At 40.6% G+C, this 4,443-nt stretch overlaps 1 pseudogene; it reads right to left on the bottom strand.

The window, feature by feature from the left end:
• Positions 1-335: 335 nt before the first annotated feature.
• LOC138172297 (LYR motif-containing protein 1 pseudogene) lies at positions 336-1,054 on the bottom strand (annotated as a pseudogene).
• Between the last annotated feature and the right edge of the window lie 3,389 nt (positions 1,055-4,443).

The raw sequence follows: 4,443 nt of genomic DNA, 5'->3' as shown, positions 1-4,443 counted from the left end.
TTAATTTTTAAAATTTAAATTTAAACCCAATTCTTACTATGTTCAGACTTTCATCCAAGATGTTACTAAGATCATGAAAAGAAATAATTTTGGGGAGTTAGCATATTCCTGTCTAGCAGCAACACACTGATTCTGATAAATTCAAGAGCATTGAATTAGTGTTAATGAGATTAAGGACTCAAATCTTTGAGTGTTTAAGAGAAATTACAGCAAAGACTATATTCTTTGTCCTTTTTTTCTCTGACTGGACTTAAGTCAAGGAGAAAAGATTCATCATTGAGTTTTGCTCAAGCCCTGCCTGGCTCATAGTTCATACAGAGAACCCATTTCTTGGATTAAGAAGCTTCACTGTGAGACTTGAGATATAATGGTTTGGAAAGTTTCCTTAGTTTCTCCTGGGCTCGAAGTCCACAACTCTGTAGGGGAGTGAGGGCAATTGGACGAAGGTGAATTGACCTTGGATATGGCATCTGATAATGCAAACCTATTTCAGTTCTTGCTGTGCATTCATCTCTACATTGTTTAATTAGTTCTGAACCTGTAAGATTTTTGTTTTTCTGGAACATTCTGGCTTTATTTATAATGTACTACTTTTCTCTGACAGTGTCCTGATGCTGCATGCCATCTCCTTGCAAGCCTGAAAATTCTGTGGTACAGACTGAGAACTTCTTGTCATGTGGCTGTTATTATACTGTATCCATCATGCTTGACCCCATTTCCCCCACTCACAGTGCTGAGGAGGAGAGGAGGGAGTGTCAGGAGTCCTGTGGGGCCAATGGGGACACGTGGGTGTTTGGCCCTGTAGGCCAGGTTGGACTGAACCCTATCAGTGTCCTTACACTATGTCAGCTAGAACTGAACCTAATACTCTAGATGAATTTTAATGGGGGCAGAGTAGAGTATGACTCTCACCTCCCCAGGTCCTGAAAGTTATATTCCTTTTCCTGGTGCCAAAGATTACATTCTTCCTCTCCCCCCTTTTTGGATAGCCCTAATCATCAGAAAGTTTTTCTTACATCCTTACTAAATCTAATACTTTCCCATTGCTAGCCATTGTTTTTGGGTTTTCACTCAAAGGCAAGTTGAACAAGTCTAATCTCCAGATGAGGTGGGTCTTTGGTTTTGTTTTTTTTTTTTTTTTTAGTATTTGAAGACAGTTTTCATGTTCCATCTTGGATCTTTACCACTAGTCATCTCTCTTCCAGGCTAAAAAATCTCCAGTGAATCCTTACATGGCAGCATCTCAGGCTGCCAATACTTTTATATGGCATGATCTCAATTGTTTGGTCCTGTTGTGTACAGAGTACTGTACTGTGGTAAGCAGTGGAGGAAGGGAAGAAAAATTTTAATAAGATATAATCCCTACCCTCATGGAATAGCAAAAGTGATAGATAACATTCATATAGTACGTTGAGGTCTGCAATTTGCTTTGCATATAGTATATTATTTGATCATAAGGAGATTAAAAATAAATAACTGCATAATATGCAATAATGCATGGTGAGCAAATTGGAGAAATACACAACAGAGAAGACCCAGAGTTCATTTAATTCACTAAGAAGGACCCAACAGTTCCTTCCATCTTTAAGACTGAATGATTCATAAAACAAATGAATCATTATGATGGATCATAAAGCAGTACCATGGGAGTTATAAATTCAGGCAGGGTAGGAAACTGGCACTTTCCTCAGTATTATAAATCCCTTGAGGTACCTCTCAAGGGAAATCTGTGTAAAGGCAAAAACAGTGAAATGGAAATCAAGACTTGAGTTCTAGGGGGAGAAATCAAGATGGCAGAGTAGAAACAGGATTTCTGTGGGGTTCCAGCTTCCATCTCCCCCAATTCATGTAAAAGGGGACTCTGAACAAACTTTGGAGCTAAGAACCCACAAAATGACACAGGAAAGCTAATCACCGCTGGGGACAGCCCAGCAGGAATCAGCCAGAGCAGCACTCTGGGAGCCGAGCCCAGCCCCATGCAAGCCTGAGGTTTAGCCCCAGGGCAGGCCTGATCAATCACTGGCTAGAGGGACTTCAGATCACCAGCAGCTGTGGAAGTCCATAATTATCAACACATAAATGGACAAAGTGAGAGGTCAGTGCAGTGTGGATCTGGGACCCAGTGGCTGGGAGTGAGTCAGCTTTTGCCCTTGGGGCGAGAAGCTGATGAGGGCTGTGGTGAAGCCTCTGCCATGTGGCAGCTTTAGCTGCTGGCCTGCAGAGTGTAGGGGGACCAAGCGACCAGTCTGAGGGGTAATCGCTCTTGCTTTAACCTGCTTGGATCTGGATTGCAGTCTAGGGTGGAGGTCTTGGGGTGTGTGATCAGCTTGACAGAGCATGTGGAGGCTTCAGCAAGGGCACCCATCTAATACCTCCGGCAGCTGAGAAAACCCCAGTGTTTGGTATGAAGCTCCCCTGTCTGGTAGCAGAGTCCTACTGTGGCAAAAAGCCCAAAAGTCAAGTAATTGAGTGGCAACATGACCAGGCAAAGGAAGCAAAGCACACAGGAGAATCCAACATTAGACTCCTGTTTTAAGGACAAAAAGGATCAAAGCATGGAACAGGAGGAAGACAGTGAAGTCAGAAGTCTTGCACCAAAAGCTTCCAAGAAAAATATGAGCTTGTTACAGGCCATAGAGGACCTTAAGAAGCAAATAAGAGAAGTGGAAGAAAAATTGGGAAGAGAAATGAGAACCATGCAAGAAAATTACAAAATGAGAGTCAAGAGCCTGACTGAGGAAAAAAATACCTTAAAAAATAGACTAACTCAAATGGCAAAAGAGGCTCAAAAAGGCAATGAGGAGGAGAATTCCTTAAAAAGCCGAAATTGCCAGATGGAAAAAGAATCTCAAAAGCTCACTGAGGAGAATCATTCCTTCAGAATTAGATTGGAGCAAATGGAAGCTAATGACTTTATGAGAAATCAAGATGCTGTTAAACAGATCCCAACAAATGAAAGAATAGAAGGCAATGTGAAATATCTCATGGGAAAAACCAGTGACCTGCAAAATAGATTCAGGAGAGATAATTTTAAAATTATTGGACTACCTAAAAGCCATGATCAAAGAAAGAACCTAGAAATCAATCTCCAAGAAATTCTCAAGGAAAACTGCCTTGATGTTTTAGAACCAGAGGGCAAAATAGAAGTTGAAAGAATCCACCAATTACCTCCTGAAAAAGATCCCCAAAAGAAAACTCCTAGGAATATTATAGCCAGGTTCTGAAATTCCCACATAAAGGAGAGAATATTACTAGCAGCCAGGAAGAAACAATTTGAATATTGTGGAAACACAATCAGGATAACCCAGGATCTGGCAGCTTCTACACTGAGGGATCAAAGGGCTTGGAATATGATATTCTGGAGGTCAAAGGAGCTGGGATTAAAACAAAGAATTACCTACCCAGCAAACTGAGTATCATGTTTCAGGGGAAAATATGGTCATTCAGTGGAATAGAGGACTTTCAAGCATTCTTGATGAAAAAACCAGAGTTGAATAGGAAATTTGACATTCAGATACAAGAAGGAAGAGAAGTTGAACTATTTACATTCCTACATGGAAAAATGATAATTGTAACTGATGAAACTTTTCTGAGTATGAAAATAGTTGAAGGGAATATATATATATATATATATAATGTGTGTGTGTCTATATAGGAGGATATATGGGCATATGAATACATATGTGAATGTGTGTATATATGTTTACAGATATACATAGATAGAGGGCACAGGACCAATTTAATAGGAAGGGATGATACTTAAAAGGTGCAATTAAGAGGTGAGAGAGGAACATAATGTGAAGAGATGGGGAGAAACAGAATGGGGTAAACTATCTCATATAGAAGAGGCAAGGGGAAATGGTTACAATGGAGGGGAAGAACAGGAAAGCAAAAGGAAATGAGTCAACCTTATTCTCATTGAATTTGGCTTGGAGAGGGAATGAAATACACACTAAATAGGGTATCTCACCCTACAGGAGAGTAGGGGGGAAGGGGATGAGACGGGGGATGATGGAAGGGAGGGCAGGCTGGGGGGGAGGGAAGTTGGAGGCACCCACTTTTGAAAAGGGACGGGATCAAAGTAGAGAATAGAACAAGTGGGAGGTGGGATAGGAGGGAGGGAAATACAGTCAGTCTTTTACAATATATCTTCTATGTTAATGTTTTGCATAGCTACACATGTACAACCTATACTGAACTGCTTATCTTCCCAGTAAGGGTGGGTGACAAGGGAGGAAGGGAATGAATCTGGAATTCAAAGTTTTAAAATCAAATGTTTTCAAAAATATACATATATACTATTATTAATATTCCTTTACATGTAATTAGGAAATAAGATATATAGACACTGGGGCATAGAGATCCACCATGCCCTATTGGAAAAGTCAAAGGGGATATGGGAGAAGATATGGGAGAGAGCAGATTGGAGGAGGGGATATCCTG

Source organism: Petaurus breviceps, unplaced genomic scaffold (assembly GCF_028583685.1).
Source record: "Petaurus breviceps papuanus isolate PSGF00001 unplaced genomic scaffold, PetGlider_PUasm1.0 128, whole genome shotgun sequence".
Lineage (NCBI taxonomy): Eukaryota > Metazoa > Chordata > Mammalia > Diprotodontia > Petauridae > Petaurus > Petaurus breviceps.
The sequence above is the reverse complement of the archived record's forward strand: the minus strand, read 5'-3'. Positions and strand labels throughout refer to the sequence as shown.